The sequence below is a fragment of the Petaurus breviceps genome, unplaced genomic scaffold, assembly GCF_028583685.1.
Source record: "Petaurus breviceps papuanus isolate PSGF00001 unplaced genomic scaffold, PetGlider_PUasm1.0 140, whole genome shotgun sequence".
NCBI classification, from domain to species: Eukaryota; Metazoa; Chordata; class Mammalia; order Diprotodontia; family Petauridae; genus Petaurus; species Petaurus breviceps.
The window spans coordinates 41,486,725-41,506,955 of NW_027185698.1; the positions used below are offsets into that span (position 1 = coordinate 41,486,725).

At 39.3% G+C, this 20,231-nt stretch overlaps 1 protein-coding gene across 2 annotated transcripts in view; it reads right to left on the reverse strand.

Moving 5' to 3' along the window:
* Positions 1–20,231, reverse strand: part of RGS12 (regulator of G protein signaling 12) — a 257,451-nt gene that overhangs the window by 160,731 nt on the left and 76,489 nt on the right. The window lies entirely within an intron of this gene.

A 20,231-nucleotide genomic window follows, 5' to 3' on the forward strand; every position in this document is an offset into this window, starting at 1 on the left:
AGAGAGAGAGAGAGAGAGAGAGAGAGAGAGAGAGAGAGAGAGAGAGAAGAGATAAGGAGTCTTGCCAACATATGTGAAATTGACCATGGAATCTTGTTGTTCTTGAGTATTTATACTAGACCCAGAGCATAAAGAACAGGTATGGCTAGATTTGTATTTGTGACCTGGATGTATGTACACACACACACAGACACACACACACACACCCTCTATATTCTGTGTTCTCCACTGATGTACTAACCCTCTGCAAAACTATTCTGGGGAGTTAGTCTCGTGTGTATATGTGTACCCTTCTTTCAAAGCTGGGATTTGAGCGGGAGGACAAATAGGGCTGCATGTGGGTTTATAAATGTCAGTTATCATCCTTTGACTTCTGGTTATCACAGGGTAGTTAAGCATACTTAGGGGCCAATCCCTATCTGATTGTAGCAGAGCTGCTATTGTTGAGAGAACTGCATGAGCAGAGAGAGTGTGTGTTTGTCAGGCTGGGAAGAAGAGCTTTGGGATGTGAATCTGGGAATCACTTCTTTGTCATGGCCAAGATAACACAAAGTATGGATCCTGTACACCGATTCTGTGTTGGAAAGGTGAGAAGTTGGCTCTAAACCAGGCCAGGGTTTATGCCTCCTGCCTCTGACACTGCCAGAGAATAAGTGGGAAGATTCCTGGGTGACCCTGGTCTGATCCCCTGCAAAAGATCTCAATATTTTACTGGGTTAAGATAACAACAAAGCAGACAGATTTGGTATTTTAATTGGCAGGTTCTGAGCTCCACCATCTCCAAAGGGAATGAGAATGTGTAGTAGGCAGCCAAGTGACCTAGAGCCATGTAAAGTGTTTATGGTTTGAGGGTAGGAGTGTCTTGGTCCCTAATAACATATTCCCTTGGACATCTCATGCCTGTACTTAATATTCAGAATTACCTTAGGGCACAGAAAAAAACATAGGACTCTTTCAATTCAGTAAACACTTACTAAAGGCCTACTCTGTATACCAGGGCTATAAAAACTAAAATGAAACACTCTCTGCCCTCACTGGAGTTGACATTCTACTAGGAAATTAAATAGATATATAAATTAGCAAATACAATGTGTAATTAAAAAAATACAGAGTAAATTGAGAAGGATAAGAGAGTGCTCATAAGTGGAAAAGCTCAGGAAGGCCTAATGTAAGAGGCAGCTCCTTATCAGTACTTTGAAAGAAGTAAAGAATTCTATGAGACAGAGAGGGAAATCATGCCAGACGTGGGGGGAAGCATAAGCAAAGGCAAACGGGCAAGAAATGGAAGGTCCTGTGAGGGCACTATTTGCTAGTGGGCCACTTTGATTAGAAATAAAGTCTGTGCTGAATCTGTAATTTAAATTCAATAGCAGGCTGTCTAGCAGATTAAAATAAGAGTTCTTACCCCTCCTTAAAGGAATGACTGGTAGGGTTTCAGAAGCGATATTGAAAGAGGTTTATGGCACAATTCCTAGGAAGCCTAGTCCAAACAGGCAGCCTACCAACTCCCTAATGTAGTGTATCTTAGAATAGAATAGAATTTTGGCACTTAAAGGACTCTCAAAAATAATATGGTCTAACAAGCTCATTTTACAAAATGAAGAAAGTGAGACCCACAAAAGCCACATCATTTGTCCAGGATCACAGAGTGGGGTAGAATAGTTATTTATCTCTGAATACAGAATCATAGCTTTAGATCTGGAACAGACCTTAGAAGTAATCTAGTCCAACCCCCTCATATTATAGATATGGAAGTTGAGGCCCAGGAGGGTTCAATTATCTGCCAAAGGTCACACAAATAGCAAGTGGAAGAGCTGGGATTTGAACCTAGATTCTCAGATTCAAATCTACTGCATCAAACTTCTACTAGGGGCAGACAGGAGCTGAGCTGTGAGAAATCTATGCGGCCTCACGTCATTTAACCTCCACAGACCTCCACAGACCTCAGTTTCCTCATCTATGAAATTAGGTCAACTCACTGGTCTCTGAAGCCACTTACATATCTAAAGTCATGATCCAGGATCCCATAAGCAGAAGGTAGCATTCTGCACACTAGGGAAACACTAGAAGTTTTCTCAATAAATATAAGAGTAAAGTAAGGCTGTTTCCTTCCCCACTATTCGACAAAGCTCTAAAAATACTAGCAATAGTAATAAGACACCAAGTCATATGCTAATTAAGCACTGCAATAACAAAATCTAGGAGGCAATATCACAAAGAGAAATTCCCTTCAAAATAACTTCAAAATGTGTAAAATATCTAGGATTCAATCTATCCAAAGCATGATAAATTCTTGAACAAATATAATTTAAAAATGCTTCTTGAAGAAATAAAGAACTTAAATAACTAGGATTTTCAGTACTTGTAGCTAGACTATGTGAATGTAACAAAATAAATAAAATATAAATAAAACAAAAAATTACAATCCTACTCAAATTAATTTACAGATTCAAGTCTATGCCAATCAAACTACCAAAGGAGTAGTTAACAGATAAAATAATAATAAAATACATCTAGAGAAAGAAAAGGTCTAGAATCAAGGGAAATAATGAAAAAAAGGTAGGATTAAAAAGAAAATAGTAATTCCAGACCTCGAGTTATATATGGGAGCAATCATCACAATTATTTGGTACTAGTTTAAAAATAGAAAAGTATATATATGGAACAGATTAGCCAAGGAAGAATCAGAAATAATTTTACTCAACAAACCAATGCTTGATAAACTCCAAAATGCAAATTACATAGGAAAGAACTACTATTTCACAAGAATTGCTAGGAAAACTGGAAAGCACTCTGGCAGAAATTGCACTTAGGATAATATCTTTGCACAATATTAAGTCAATCCTCAATATTCACACATTTAACTTTCATAACCTCAAGCATTTGTATGATTTTATTAGTAACCTCATTTTCACTTTCACATTGGCAATCCTACACATTCATAGTTATGCAGAGTAGAAGAAAAAAAATAAGAGAGGAAATGCACACATGTTTGTGGAGTGCCTGGTATTCTGTACTGGTCTTGTTGATCCTACTATGGTACAGTAAAGAATTTCCCATGCATTCACTGTATATTTTCATTGTTTGCCTTTAAAACTCAAGTTTTGTTTTATAATTATGCCCCCAAAGAGTAGTACAAGTCCTGTGGACTCTAAGCCCAAGCATGAAAGGTCAGTAATGTGATTTAGTGAGAAAATGAAGGTGCTAGATAAATTGCCAGAATGTCTGAAGCCACTCCTGTGAGTTTGGTATTAACCAACTAACAATTCATACACAGTACAATACCCTCACACCACCATCTGACACAGTGGAAGATGAGATTCAATTTTTAAAATGTTTTAGTTTAATTAGTTTAATTCTTTAGTTTAAAGAATTTTATTTGCTGTACGGTATTTATGCTACTGCTGATTTCATGTGTTATGAAAAGTGAATATTGTAGAAATCAATGTTTTTATTATTGAGATGTTAGCAAAAAGGTTGAATTCTTGGGAATTACTAACGAAAAAGATGTTTTGCACTTTACAAATTTTATTTTATGTACTGCATTTCATAAGTTATTTCATAGTTACTATTTTAGGGAAAGTGCATATTGCCAGAATTAATGTTTTATTATAAAGAACCGTATACCAGAAAAAAAGTGCATTTTTAGTCATCTCTAGTGAAAAATTACAGCTTTTGGTGGTCGTGGGGATCTAATCCCCTATTTTCCATATGTTTAATATATCAACATTCATGTTTTTTACTTCTGCACCACTTTTTAGGAACATTACTCTCACTAAAGTTCCATGAGTTGAAAGTAAAATAGGTTTAAAAAGAAAAAAAATTGAGAATTAACTGTACTACAGTAAATTCTAAATGAATACAACATAAATATTAGGGAATCATACCAAAAATGATGAAAAGATAAGCAGATTATAGGCATTTTTCATAGCTATGACTAGGATAAATTATTCACGAGCCAAGCAACAGAGATGGTTTCAAAAATAAAATAATTTCAGTTAAGTGAAATTTAAAAAATTTTTCATAAACAAAATCATATAACTACTATAAAAAGGGCATCAGTTAACTGAGAAAAAAATCTTGGTATGAAATATTTCTGAAATCTAAGATATTCAGACACCATGTGGGGTCATGATCCACAGTTGAAGAAGCATTGAAGGGGTCACAAGAGGAAAAAGTTTAAGAAACTCTGATTTAAACAACAGAAATATATAAGCCCAAAAGTCACTCCCCAAAAGAAATATGATCAAAAGATAATAATTCTGAAAAAACTATGAAAACTATTAATAACCATATGAAAGACTGTTCCAAATTATTAATAATAAAGGTAATATAAATCACGACAGCCCTGTGGTTTCATCTACAACAGAAAATTGGAAAGGATGACAAAAGATGGGAATAGTCAATGCTGGAAGAACCATGGAAAGATAAGTACACTAATACATTGTGGGTGGAACTGTGGATTAGTTCAACCACTTGTAATGGCAATGGGAATTTGAAGATCTTCCCTGCCCCTTAATTAGCCTAAGGGAATTTGAAGACCTTCCCTGCTTTGAAGATATACTCTGCCCTCTAATAGGTTGAATGCAATCACATGGCGTCTGTGGTGGGAGGAGTTTGCTGAAGGGTGGAGTAGAGCCCACAGGAAGCTGGGAGTGAGAACAACTAGACTGGAGGGAGGAGAGGACACATGTGAATAAATGTTGGTTTGTGGGTTATGGCTTCTTAACTTCTTTCCTACTATGATGGAATCAACTTACTGGTTTGGGGTATTCGGTTTTCTGATGTGTGAATAAATGTTTTGCTTCTGTTTTATATATGGAGAGTCTATTATATTTTGCAACTGAGTACTATGAAGGCATATTTATAGTGACTATTGGCACTGTGAATATTGAATTGGCACTACACCAGTTTGGAAAACATTCTAGAACTAAAAGTCCATTATCTTTTGACCTAGAAATTATACTACTAGGCATACATCCTAAGGAGGTCAATGGGGAAAAAAAAAAGGCTCCATATGCACCGAAATATTTCTAGCAGCAATTTTTGTAGCAAAGAACAGGAAACAAAGTAGCTGATAAATAATTAGGGGGTGACTAAAGAAACTGTGGAAGAAAAACAGAATATTACTGTTCTTTGAAAAATTATGAATATGATGAATACAGAGAAATATGGGAACTTACTTAAGCTGATGCAAAAGGCAGAACCAAGAAAACAATATACACAATGGAAAGAATACCCCTAAAATTATCAAAACTGAATCCTGCAAAATTATAATAACCAAGCATAGTCTTGAAGAGACTAATGCACCTTCCCGTGCTTCTTTGCAGAGGTAGGGTACTATGGGTAATGGAAGAGATAACATTCAAATGCTTATGTACAACAATTATAAAAACAGGATAAACTGTTAATAATAGCAGAAGGAAGGAAGGAAGATAAAGAAGGATTTGGAAAGGCTTCTTGTAGAAAGCCAAACTTTAGTTGAAACTTGAAGGAAGCCCAGGAAACTAGAAGGAAGAGATAGGCAGGATTAGGACTAGAATTCTGGGCACAATGGATAAAAGCCTAGAGTTGGGGGATAGTGTGTCATGGAGGAGAAATAGTATGGAGGCCAATGTCACTGAATCAAAGGATATATGAATGGCAATAAGTTGTAAGAAAGCTCAAAAGATAGAAAGAGGTCAGGTTATTAAAGGCTTTAAAAACCAAACAGAGGATTTTATATTTGATCCTGAAGATGACAGGGTGTCACAGGAGTTTATCAAATAGTGTAATGAAATGCTCAGACTTGTGCTTTAAAAAGATCATTTTGGTAGCTGAGTTGGGGATGAACTGGAGTAAAGAGAGATTTGTGGCAGAGAGATAAACCAGAAGACTGATACACTAGGCCAGGTGTCCAATGATGATGGCCTGCCCCAGAGGCATAGCAGTGTCAGAGGACAGAAAGGAGTCCACAGGAGACATTTAAGAAGGTAGAAATGACAGAACTCAACAATGGATTGGATATGTGCACTGAAAAAGAGTGAGGTAAGAATGATGCCTAAGTTGGAATTCTGAGTGATTGGCAAGGTACCCTCAACAATAATAAGGAAATTAGGAAGAAGAGAAGGTTTGGGGGGGGGGGGGAAGACAATGAATGAGTTTGGGTCTGGACATGTTAAGTTCAATAAGTCTATGGGTCATCCAACTCAAGATGTCCGGGAATCAGCTGGAGATGTAAAGCTGGAAGTCAGGAGACAGATTAAGGCTGGACAAATAGATCTGACAATCATCTACATAGAGATAATTGCATCCATGAAGCTTATGAGATCACCAAGTGAAATAGCATAAAGGGAAAAGAGGAAAAAAAAAAAGACAGGCCTTTGAAGAGCACCCACAGTTGGTGGGCATGACCAAAGGAAGATCCAGGAAAGCAGATGGAGATGGAGTAGTCAAGCCAGAGGAGAACCAGGAGAGAGTGCTATCATGAAAACCTAGAGAGCTTATGAAGGAGAAGAGAGTAATCAATAGTGTCAAATGTTGCAGAGAGGTCAATAAAAATGAGGATTGTAAAAAGATCATTAGGAAATTAATTAACTGTCAGTATAACCAGAGCTTGTCTGAGCATGCCCAGTTTTAGGAGGCTTTTAGGACAAAGGGGGCTCTCTGGAGCATATCTCTATTGCTAACAGGCCACTGCATCCCCTCCTACATGAGTCAGGGCAGCCTACACCCTGATAGGCTTCCTAGGTTTTGAAAGCTGGCAAGACTGAGCCAGTCAGTTTCCTTTTCTGCCACTCTTCCACTGCTATTTTGGGCTACTCTTGTCTGCTGGATCCAGAGGAGGCATATCACATTTTCCCCACAGTGTAGGCACCATGAACACAACCAAGTAAGAGGGGAAGGACTTCCTTCCCTTCTTCCTTCTTTTACCTCAGCTCTGAGAAAAGGGCTTGGGGGTGTTTGTTTCTGCTCTGTGTGATCTGTCCTTGGTTTCAGGTGCCAGGGGGGATCCTTACAAGATTGGGAGTTGGAGCCAGGGATACAGGTAGGATGGTACAGCCAGCCAGTCTGTCATGGAAGCCCAGAGAAGGCATGGAGCCTAGGATTCAAGTCTGAGGGGAGTTTTAGACTTGGAACTGGGACTGTGCTCTATGTGAAAGGAGCCAAGCTATGAATCTAATCTCCTTCCCCTTTCCATAGCTAGACTGAGGGAAAGGGGATTATGCCTTCCACACTGGGGGAGTAAATTTACATATGTATGATTATATCTTTTCAAGTAAATATTTCAGTGTAAAAGTTAATCTGTTTATTGTTAAATGGAACTGGGGTACAGAAGACCAACTCCAACATTTGAGGGAACATAATCATGGGGGCTGGAGCCATTGGCTTCGGGCCTAGGAGCCCCTCCATCCCCTTCAGAGTATTGGCAACCCCTCGGGGAAGAATGAAACTTAACAACCCTGGCCTCCAGACAGGGAGGGCCACCAGGGCCTGTGTGACATAAGGAACTCTGGAAAAAGCGATTTTAGTTGAAGGATAAGGCTGGAAGTCAAAATGCAGAGGTAAGAAAAAAAGAAGAAGAAAGGAAGGAGAGGCTCCTATGGTAGGTAGTCTTCTCAAGGAGTTTAGGTGGAGAGATATAAGAGTTAGAGCTTGTGGGAATTAAAGGATCAACTGAAGGTTTTTTTTGAGGAAAAGAAAGGCATGGGCATGTTTGAAGGCTGTAAGGAGGTAGCCAAAAGACAGGAAAAGCTTGAAGATTAGTGAGTGAATAAAGATGATAGAAGGGGCAATCTGCTGCATGAAATGGGATCACTCGTGCACAAAGAGAGGTTAGCCTTGACAAGAAGGGCCACATCCGCATGTGAGGAAATGAGCAGAAAACATCTGAGTGCCATATGAGGAGGAGAGAAGAGGGAGCTCCAATTCTATTCAGTGAAACAGGAAGCAAGGTTCTCCATAGGATGATAGGAAGAGATGAAATGGTTTGGAAAAGCTGTTATGGTTAGTGGTAGTATACCTAAGCAGCATGGTTTTGTGGTTTGTCTCCAGCTTTGCTCATCAGCACATGAGTAGGAACAAAAGCAGCAGATGATGGTAGAAATCCAAGGCTAAGGCCTGGCAGGGCAAGATCTTTGATAGATGCAATAGATTATTTTTAAAACCCTAAAATTCACATCAGGGTCCTTTAACATGGTGAAAAGTATTATCTGAAAACAAGAGCTAGCATTATTTGCAATGGCAAAACACTGGAAGCTTTCCTAATAACTAAAGGGGAAAAAAAAAGGATATCTCCTATTCCACTATTATTTGACATAGTTCTAGAAATATATCAATAAAACAATAGGGGGAAATTAAAGATATAACATCAAAGAGAAGACCAAATTGTTCCTAATGATGTTTTACTCTGTGATTCAATGAAGAAACTGAGACAATTAATAGCTTTATTAAAGTGGCAGGATATAAAATAAACCCCCCAAATCATCACCGTTTCTATACAGTACTAACAACAACAAAAACAAGAAGAAACTAGAGAAATAGAAAATCAATACAAAATAAGGACAAAATGCATAAAACTAGGAAAATTAATCTACCAACAGACACATAAGGAACAATTATTAAAAATTACTTATGTAAAAGATGATTTAGATAATTTGAGAGGTATTTACTGTTATGTTTAGGCAGAGTCAGTATGATAAAAATGATAATATCTAAATTAATTCACACTGCTAAACAAAACTACCAGATTACTTTATAGAAGTATGTACTTGTGTTCCTTGTGGCTACAATGATCTTTAGGGTTAATTCCCTGGATTGGTTCACCCAGGAGAACCCTGCCCTGCCTTCACCTCTCTCCTCCAGGTAGAATGTTGTCAATCAAGCCAGCCCTGAGGTACATGGCTCAAGGAGAATAGAGACTGGGACAAAAATTTACTCTGAGAGGAGATTATTGTGGTGGTTATAATTACTTAATAGAGTGCAGGTTTATATCAAGGACATCATAGAAAATGAGCAAAGTGATTGATGAAGCAAGACAAAAGTTGACTGAAGAGTGAAAAGAAGCCAACTTTTGGAGACAAGTTCCATCTCAGTGAACAAGCACTTTGTCACAAAAGAAAATAACTCAAAGTCCCTTGAGAAAGATGGAAGAGAGATGACGAAGCAGGAATATTGCTCCAGACTCCATCTCAGCTAAGTGGGGCCATTATTACTATCCTGACAACCAGAAGCTGAGGACCAGTGGAATTAATGATGGAGCTACTTGATGACCTAATAAGAGTGGGCAGACTGAGACTGGCCAGAAACTTTTTTTTTTAAAGCAATCGGGGTTAAGTAACTTGCTCAAGGTTACACAGCCAGTTATTTCTGGGTGTGGTGCTGAGTATCTGAGCCCAGATTTGATCCAGGTCATCCCGACACGAGCCGGTGCTCTTACTCGCTGAGCCACCTGGCCGCCCCTAAGCAATTGGGGTTAAGTAATTTGCTCAAGGTTACATGGCCAGGTGTTTCTGTGTGGGTGCTAAGTGTCTGAGCCCAGGATTCGATCTCCAGGTCTTCTCAACACTGGAGCCGGTGCTCTTACTAGCTGTGCTACCTGGCTGCCCCTGGCCAGAAACTTTTAAGAATAAATGAAGCAGATACAGAAGGAATTTCAGTAATGTAAGGTTTTTAGCAGCCTGGATGACTTTAAACATTTCATTTCACAACCTAGAAATACATATCATCAGAACCAACTGAAATATGTGAAACCAATTCACAGAAATGAAGCAGTAGGTAAAGATGGTTTTGTGAAGTATTGTAATGAACCTTATACTTAACACAGATGTACTACATACCTGAACTCTTCTTTGGGCTTGATGGTTTGAACAGCTTACAATAAACTCTATGTCTTCTCCTACTGTGCAATTCTTGTCCATGTTTTTCCCCTGAATCGTCCATAAAGGTCAGGGTACTACTTGAAAATACTTATTAAAATATTTTACTTGTAGTATATTTAATCACTTTTAAAATGAAAAATAAATCAAAATGAAAAAATTTTTCAATGAGAGAAAGCTCTCCTGAACTGAAAAAAAAGCATGTGCCCTGGGGAAAAGAAGAGGTCATGGACCCATAAAAGGTTTTGTGCAGGCTTTTTGGAACCAGTATCAACTGGCAGCTCTGTGGCTCACTACCCAATTTCAGGTCACAGATTCAGAGCTGACTGTGGAGGGGGACCTGCGCCAAGGGGTAGCATTCCAGGTTTAGAAGCACTTGCAAGCAAGGAACAAATTCAGAAATAACTAAGAAGTTGTGTAGCTCTTACCCCAGGAGCAAAGCAGGATCCCAGTTCCAGACTCCAAGCTAGTCTGAAGTCTGTGGTGGAATAACTAGGGCAGGAATCTCAGAACAAAAAGAAGCCTAAGGTTCTGTCAATCAGATCCAGCAGAGCTTTCTAGCTGGCTAATAGAAGCTGAATTCAACAGTAGTCTGCTGGAACTTCCAACCAGGCACAAGAAAACAGGAGAGTTGCACCGATCCAAACACAGGTCAGGAAGGTGTGGAGCTCAGATTATGAGGGCAGTGATCAGACTTTGCCCTGCATTACACCACTTTGAGGCACTGAAAGTTACAGGCCCCCAGTCTGTGCTGTCCTTGAGATCCTGGAATAACACAATACTTAATGCCCCAAGAAAGCAGCAGAGAAAACCAAGGAGAATAAAAGCTTAGCTCTGATATTCCCCCCCAGAAGTATGTAGAGTCCTAATATATAGTCCAAAGTCAGGAATTAAGCTAGAGGAGTAAGCAAATTAAAAAACAAAAAAGAATCCCACTAGAAAGAGCTATTATGGTGACAGGGATGCTCAAGACATAGCCCAGGAGAAGAGAATGACTAAATATCTACAAGTGGAGCCTCAAAGAAAAAAACACATCTTAGATGTTCAACTAGAATTCATGGAAAAAAAATAAAGCAAGAGTTTTAAAAAGAGTTAAAAATCTTTTTAAAGTCAAAAAAGAGCTCTAGAGGGAAAAAATAGGAAAGAAACAGAACTATGGAAGAAAGATATGGAATGAAAATTAACAACTCAAACAAAACTTTTACCCAAAGTACACAACTTTGGTCGACCACCAAAAAAAAAAAAAGTCCCTGAAAATTAGAACTGACCAAATAGAAGCTAGTAACTTCATGAAACAATAGGAAATATTAAGAAAAAAGTCAAAAGAAGAAAATATAAAGGTATTTTGTTACTAAAATAACTGATATAGAAAAGTGATCAAAAAGGGATAATTTAAGAATGACTAGATTACCTGAAAGTCATAAGAGGAAAAAAAAACCTATTTATAGGAAATCATAAAAGAAAATATTCATATCTTTTACACCAGAAGGCAAAGTAGAAATAGAAAGAATTTATCAGTCATCTCCTTTAAAGAAACCCCAAAAACGATTTAGGGTTTTATTCTTCAGTGAGGAGGACAGAAAGAAAATAGATTTTTGTTCACTGAAAATACTAAACTAATTTTTTTAAGTGAAGATTGAGGAGTTAAAATAAACACCAATTTTCTAAACAGTAACATTTAAAGAACAAAAGGTATAATAGGAAGTATCAGGAGGTAAAAATAAATAAATATTTCAGGGGGGAACTCTCATTTCTCAGTAGTAAATCAATAGTATTAGTGGCAGGATAATGTAGAGAAAATCTTTGACAAGGGGAGAGGGAATAGTGGGATCAGGATCTGAGATCTTATCACCTGACAAGAGAGATGGACAGGCGGAGTAAGAATTTGGCAAAGCCAGTACTTTGGGATGATTTGGCAGCACTATAGAGACAGAGTAGGGTAAGATAAGGCTCTTCCAATGATTGCTACTGAGACAAAGAATTCAATACTTTAGATCAGCTTCTACAAGAGGAGGTTGTACATCTTAGTATTAAATTCTAGATGAGGTAGGAGGTGATTGGGACCCTAAAGGAGGCAGATTAGGAAAGGATTGAATGGCGAGTCAAGGATTCTATAAAAACACATCGTGCTTGTAATGGGAATGTAAATTTTTAAGATCTTCCCAGCCCCTAGATACTTTGTGATTGGGCAGTGGGTCAAGAACATTGTTACATTCTCTGAGCCAGGAAAAGGCTATATAAGCCCTGATGTGAGGCTTTGCTTTGGGGCTCACTTTGAGAAGTGTTGTGAGATTTGATCAGATAAGACTCTGGGAAGCCGTTGTTGACAGCCCCCTGGCTTTGAAAAACCCAGATGTTGATAGTAACTGTGATTTGGTATGGATGTAATGGTTGGACAGTTTGGAAACCTGTCTGCTTGATCTGTTTCTCTGTCTTGATAATTCTGTCTGTATACTCTGAAGGTCAGGGTGCTGACTTTTTCCCCCTAAACTAGGTAAACGATATATGTTTGATTGATTAAAGTAAGCTTGTTAACCCATTCTGAGTTGCTTTCCTTTATCAAAGCAGATCTAAGAACTTGTGTTGGCAGCCACCCTGGGGATGCTGGGGTGCTTGCTGCTACAGTGCTCTATGAGCAAAATGACTGCAATAGCTCAAAAGAAATGTGAGATGTGCAAATTTAGAAACATCCCCACCCCAAAAGTACATATGGACTATCTGTGCCCAACCTGTGGTAGAATGTTCTGAGCTGGTATTGGTCTGATGAGTCACAGTTGGACACACTATACTTTAACCCTGACATGGTGATGTCATTTTGGTTCTCTTAGAGCACAAAAGACAATAACCAACCAACAATGTTGTAACAGGGGACTACTGAATCATCAGAGACCAGATCTTCAAGTATATTCATGATAAGGAATGTTTAGCAAAAAATGGAAATATCATGTGTTGTGTCCACATCATTCCTACCCCAGCTTAGTTCATCATATTTCTTCACTTACCACATCAGGATTGAAATGTCCTAAGATGCATTCCCTGAGAGCGCTTGTCAGTTAGACAGCAGATATCAGAAAATAACCAATGCCAAAAGTGAAACAGAGATTTGAGGTCTAGTGTGGCTGGGGACTTTCCCATCATCACCCTTGCCTGGGTATATGAGTACATCAAACCACCTCCTCAACTACTTCAGGGGACATGGAAAGGCATTATTATATCTTCCATCTCTTTTACTATGAGGACAAGATCTTTAATGTTGCCATTCCCAGATTTCATATAGTATGTCCAATATTCAAGGTTTCTGCAAACCCAAACAGAAACTAATAATAACGAATGTGCAAAGATAGAAGAAAATGAAGATTCAACCAATTCTGATAAATATGGAAACAAAAGGAGAGTCTTAGACATCCTTCCACCCAGTGGCCACTATCTACATCATACCTGAGCAAATCTTAATAATCTCTCAAGCACTGGAAAATAGCCAACCGAGTCAATAAATTTCTGAATAATGTAAATAAGTGAATTGTTCCAGGCACATCACTGGACAACAAGGAGAAAGCACTGGGCCAAGCTCTAGTTTTTATGAGACATTTATCTTTGGAGCTGGTTTGGATTGTTTTTGTTTTCTGCAAGACAAAGGAGAAAAAAAGGAAGACTTCTTTTCTTCTCTTTTTCTTTTCTCTGAGTCAAATAGGAAATTGTTCTTAATTCAAGGGACTGGTATTACTGTTTTGTTTTAACTATTTCATATTTATAATATTTACAGAAATGGTGTGGGAGTTTTTTTTTTATAAAAACAGTACAAATGTAGCAACAATAGGAAAAGGGCAGAAACTAAAGAACTGGCTTATCTGGTACTTGAGGAATATTTTTTTTTGCCATTGTAAGTTATTTAGAAATGAACCAAACTTGTGATTGGGGTATTTTAACCAATTAATCCATTTTAGAGAACCTTATCTATTTCATACCCTTTAGAGATATCAAAGATCTCTAATGGTTGATTCTAGATACTGTGAATTTAAAATGGTCTTTCTGTCCTTAAAAACAATCCATATTTGAATTTAATTTTACATTAAAATCTTTAACTTTGACTCTTTACAGGCACAATAATTTTGTAACATAGTGGTAAAGCACATGCTGTGTTGTTTATTAACTGGAGCAATCTTGGCAACAACTCACATGGTCTATAATTTGTAAATAGATTTCTGATTCTGTTTTATATACTTTGTCTTAACTTTGTGACATGAATTTTATGTTAAGACTAAATCTATGTTTTCCTGTAACATACATAGACTCTTATAATTACCACATTCAGAATTTGGAATGAAATTACCAGGTGTTTAAAATTTATATATTTAAAGGTAACTTCTGGGGGGGGGGGGGAAGGAATTTACAGGACAGCATTTTCCAGAGGAAATAACATGAGTAAAAGGGTGGAGGTAAGAAGATGTACCTTCTTATATATGTTTAGGAAACAATAGTCAGTCTGCTTTGTTTAGTCCATAGGACACATATATTTGAGCAGCAGGAAACTGTAGGATTGGAGGGAGATCTTACATGGACAGGGGGCCTCTCTCAATCTCAACTGCAGTAGTGACAACTATCTGAGCCTGTCTACTACAACTATATGTAACACTTGTTCAGCCAGGTAACATGTGCAACTCCTGCCCTGTAGGCTGCACACCTAAGGGTGGTCTAACTAAAATAGGCTTTCCTAATTGGTTCACTGAAACTTCCATCCACATTGAGACAGTGATGCTAAAGATGGCTGCATTCCATGGTCTTTTGCTTTTGCTTCCCCCTTCTGCTAGAAGCATAAGCTTTCCCACTTAATCTTTTCTCATCACCTTTAATAAAAGGAGGCTTTGCTACCGTGCTGTGGTTCTAACTGTTCTAATGCCCTCACAATTTTAACCCAAAAGCTCCCACAGCATAGTTGGGCAGAATGAAAGCAAAAAGAAGGGAGGGGGAGAAGGGGCCTCTAAATTTAAAATGAGAACAGTGATATCAAACAGACATCTTCATCTGCTGCTCTGCCTGGTTTTGCCCATCCCAGGATAAACTCATCACTTCTAATTTCATCACCATGTAAAGAGATGAATTGCTCCAGGCACATCACTAGACAACAAGCGGACAGCACTAGGCCTTCAGTCTTCTTTCCCCTCTGACTGGAGGGCTAAAAGGTGGACTACTAAACTCCTCCCCAAGCTTTCCTTTATAAAGGACAAAGAACTGGATTTCCAGCTCAGTCCACTCCCCACCTGCACCTCAGCCTGGTTTCAGCTCCCCAGAACAAGATGTCTCCAGACCAGGTTACTTTTGTTCCTCCCCTCCTCTCCAACTTTGTTTTGTGTGTTGTCTTTCCCTGTTAGATTGTAAGCCCCTTGAGGGCAGGGGCTATCTTTCTTTTTCTTATTTGTATCCCTATCACTTAGCAGACTGCCTAGCATGTAGTAAATGCTTAATCAATGTTTACTGAATTGAATTGAATTAATGTCAATGACTGGCTGCTAGTGGGTTGAGACCTACTGCATCCCCAGGTGGCCACAGACATGTGTGTGGACATCTATGGTTAAGAAAGGAACAGGATTAGTTGCACCCTCTGCATAACCTGAACCAGAAAAAATATCACCCTCCACCCCCAGCAGAGCAGCAGGGAGTCTGGGATGAGTCCTACTTACTTTGCTCAGACTCTAGAAGGAGGATTTGCTCCAAGCAGAAGCTAAAAGCAGATAGCTGCAGTTAGATTTTGAGGCTTGAAGGGATCTCTGATTAACACTAGAGAGGCAAGCAGTACAGAATGCCCCAAGCAAAGAGGCCCATCACAGATGATCCTCATAGCACCAGAGTGAATGATCTGAGACACCAGGAACCAATTCTGCCAACAGTAACTGAACCTTTGCTTAAGTAGGTAAGGTGAGCATACCATAAAGAAAATAATGTAAATGAAAGAGAATTGGAGAGATTTTTACAACAGCCCTCTCTCAGGCCTCTTCTCTAGTCGTTACATAGCTGCTTTTCTGTCTGCAGAATCTTACTCAAAATCCTCAGTGAGATTAACACCAGGGCTGGAGCAAAGAATGAATGCTACTGCTGCTCTTATGGAAGCCGAAAACCACTACTACCACCCTGCCTCCATTTATTTCCACCTCACTGGGTTATCCTGGCTCTCCATCTCTTGACCTTGCTGGGGGTAATGGTTAGATGCTGCCAGAAGAGACAACCTACAGAAAGAAAGAACCACAGATAGAGGCCATTTCTAAAGATAACCAGTTATACAGGATCACTGGGCTTTAGAACACTAGGCCATCTTGTCAAAAAGGTTTTGCAAATGTAAATGTTTACCCACTGCCCCAATTCATGGAACCGAGCCCTTTGTTCAAGAGGTGGACTGCCAGGAAACAGGAGGTACAGAAGACTTTATATGCTATGACAAGGTGAACCAAGGAGGGGGGTGTGTTTCTCTCTCTCTCTGTCTCTCTCTTTATGGATCTGTCTCTCTCTGTCTCAGTCTCTGTGTCTCTCTGTCTCTGTCTCTCTCAGTCTTTCTCTTTCTGTATGTCTCTCTCTCCCTCTCCTTCTCCCTCTCTCCCCTCTTTCCTCTTCTGCTATACTTGGCCCTGAATCCAGCCAATGGAACTATATACACTACCTGCTCGGCCAGATAGTATATGCAAAACCTGCCCTCTAGGCAACAGCATCCCTCCGTGTGATCTAAATAAAAGGAACTGCCCTAATTGGCTCATTGACTCTGGGTCCACATTGAAACAGTAGTTTCCTGAAGTCACTTTGCAGCCTTTTCCAAGCCTTCCCCCTGCTGCTAGAAACCTGAGGCTCCCCACTTTGCCCTACTCCATGTAATCTTTTATTTTCTATAACTGTTCATAAAAGTTATTTTTGTTACCACACTGTGGCTCTAGTTGTCCTGCTGCTCCCACAATTGGAATCAGAGCCCTCCATGAGTAACAGTGACAAGGCTAGAAAGTAGTTTGGAACCATAAAATGGAGCGTTGTAATTGCCAGGCTGAGGATTTGGGTTTTTATGCAGTATGCTCTGAGGGTCCAGAATTTGTTTGTTTATTCCTACTCCTGGCAGGTAGGTGAAGCCTACTTAATGCTCAGACCATTGAGCCTCTCACACTTTTTTCTCTGCCACAGTGCCCCCTACCCTTCTAAAGCTTTCAGTGATGCTCAACTCCCTAGTCCTCTAGAATCTTATTTTAATTCCACAGCTCATCATGTAACTTTCTACTTTTCTCTCCAGTGTGTGCTGATTCTGATCTCACAGTGTGTGCTCTCACATAAAATATTCACTTTTCTCTCTTCCCACTTCAATAAAAATAACCTTTTAAAAATTCTTTTCAGGGGCTGCTAGGTGGCAGTGAATAGAACACCGGCCCTGGAGTCAGGAGGACCTGAGTTCAATTACGGCCTCAGGCACTTAATACTAGCAGTGTGACCTTGGGCAAGTCACTTAACCCCAATTGCACTGCCTTCCCCCCTCCAAAAATTAAAAAAAAAATCTTTTCACTTTCAAAATTATTTCTTCCCCAGTACATTTCAAATGAGTCAATTAATTATTATTATTATTATTGCTTATTAGTAATGCCTTTCTCACTTCTATAATTTGCTTGGATCCTAAAATGAAGTATCAAGATAAGTTTCAAAATCATTTTCTCTGAAGGTCTGGACAAACAGGATAGATTTTCTTCTATCTAGCACTTTAGTGCAATCTTGCCTGTAGGTTGTGGAAATGAGATAATGATCTTTTAGCATTTCTAGTCCTGTGATCAATAAAAAGCTCCTTTACCAAATGCTAGGTGGCACAGTAGACAAGACCAGATAGAGCCAACAGGGTAGCGCCCTTTATTTAGATCACACTGAGGCATGCAGCCTAGAGGGCACGTATTGCATATACTAACTGGCTAAACAGGTGTTGTATGTAGTTTCATTGACTGGATTTAGGCCCTACTGTAGCTAGGCAGGGAATCAGGAAGACCTGAGTTCAAATCCAATCTCAGACACTTTACAAGCATATGATCCTAGGCAAGCCACTTAGCACTGTTTGCTTCAGTTTTCTCAACTATAAAATGAGGGTAACAGTAGCACCTAGACTTGTTCTGAGGATAGAATGAGATAATAATTGCAAAGTGTTTAGCACGGTACCTGGTACACAGTAAGTGCCATATAAATGCAAGCTATTATTATTCAATGTTTTCCACATAGTTTTCCATGAATTCTAACAGTCATGCTTGGTATCAGGTACAAGATGTTGACTTTTTTTTTCATTTTATATTGTAGAAAACTGAGAAGGGACTAAATGTCCCCACAGTCTCGTAGGCAAAAAAGTTCTTTCACTTAGCTCCTAACTCTAGCTCTCTCAACAACAAAGTACACTGACAATAAAAGTGAGTTGGAACAAAACGAATTCCTCAAATACCAAAATATCCAAACCTAGATTCAGGTCAGAAAACTGAGCTTAAGAAACAATTTGGTGTAAAATTGTTCAGAAAATACAGTAAGTGGTACTTGAAATGGAGCTATTCTGACACTGGCAAAAACAACATGCCTCCAATCAAATGAGCCCTAACATGACCTTGTAATTTGAGGCCTGCCAAAGAATAACAAAGAGAAATGCAGTCAGACAATAATTTCAACAAGGTTCTCTTAGACACAGGCTGCCCAAATGAATTAGAGACAAGCAGAACAAAAAGCTATTTGTGGCTCCACAAGACTCCAGGCTCAAGGCAAACAACAAAGAAATGTTTCACATCAAATCTGCGAAGTACGAATATGCCAAAAATAGGACTGGGTCGTAGGTGTAAAGTATTAATATTTCACATTGCAGATGGAGAAACAAAGATAAAGAAAAGCTAAAGCATTTGGCTCGAGTGTTAAGAATAAGATCTATAAGATTAGATCATCTCCTATCATCTTCATAAGCCTTTTATTACATACCCATGTACCAGCTGATGGTCTAACAACTCTGGTTACCCTTAACAAACAGGTTTGGCCTGGTTTCACATCCTGACTAGAAGTCATTAGGAATCTATAAAACATTTTAAAAGTAACATAGATACAGTATTATACCCTAATGCAAAGTACAAACACCATATATTTCATATACCCTAAAAAACCACCATAACATAATCAGAAATACACTAAAAGACAAAGCAGGAAGCAGATTTTATATACCCATCCCTATTCCCAACTAACAATTCCCTCTACTTTATAAATCACGTTTTCCTTATTTGGTAATCCTTCCTAAATTTAACATTAACCTCCCTCTCAAAAGTCAATGAACAGAGAGGCAGAGCCAAGATGGCAAAGTAAGGCAGTGACTCACCTGAGCTCTCCTCCAAACCCTTCCAAATAACTTTTAAAAGTGACTCTACACAAATTCTACAGCAGAAGAACCCACAAAAAGAGTGAAACAAATTTCCAGTGAAAGACAACTTGGAAAGTCAGCAGGAAAGGTCTGTTGCACCAGGGTGAGAGACAAGGACAGGCCACACAGCTGTGCCAGCACAGACCAGGCCCAAGAAAACTAGGAGCAGACCTCCAGGGCAACTGAATCAGGGTCAGTAGTGGCAGTTTTCACACCTCTCAGCCCACAGACATCAAAGACAACTTAGAAAGTCATCAGGAAAGATCCATCACACCTGAGTGAAGTGGAATGCAGTCCAGTGCTGGCCCTACCAGCACAGCCCTGACCACAGGAAACCAGAAGCAGCCCTTGGAAGTGAGTGAATCATCAACAGCAGAAGCAGTGGCTATTTCTGGAACTCTTGGTCCATTGATGATAAGGGGACTGAACAACTGGTCAGAAGGAGATTACATGGGTCTTTTTGCTAGCACTGAGGCAGGACTCGGTTGTTTTGCCCATACTCAGATCTGGGTCAGAATCCTAGGTGGCAGTCCCAGAGTGAGGAGGAAGACTAGAATAGCAGACCTTGCGACTGCTATGGAGAGGGGATACCTTCTCACAGTTCCAGGGAGCAAAAGAGTGCTTGTCATTGCTCACAGACCAGAGCACAGGCCAGGAGAGGAGTGAACAACCCTTCCTTAGATCATACCACCTTGGAAGAACTAAAAACTTACAGGTCCCTAAAAGTATCTGAAAATAGTTGCACAAAACCCCTGAAACTTGGGATAGTGTGCCTTCCACCCTGAAAGCAGAGTCCTACTTTAAAAAAAGAGTTAAAAGTCAACTAACAGACTGAGAAAATGAGCAAACAACAAGAAAAAAAAACTTATCTTGATACTTCATTTTAGGATCCAAGAAGCTCAAAAGCTCAATGAGGAGAATCATTCCCTCAGATTTAGAATGGAGCGGGGGCGGAGTCAAGATGGCGGAGTAGAAGCAAGACACCCCCC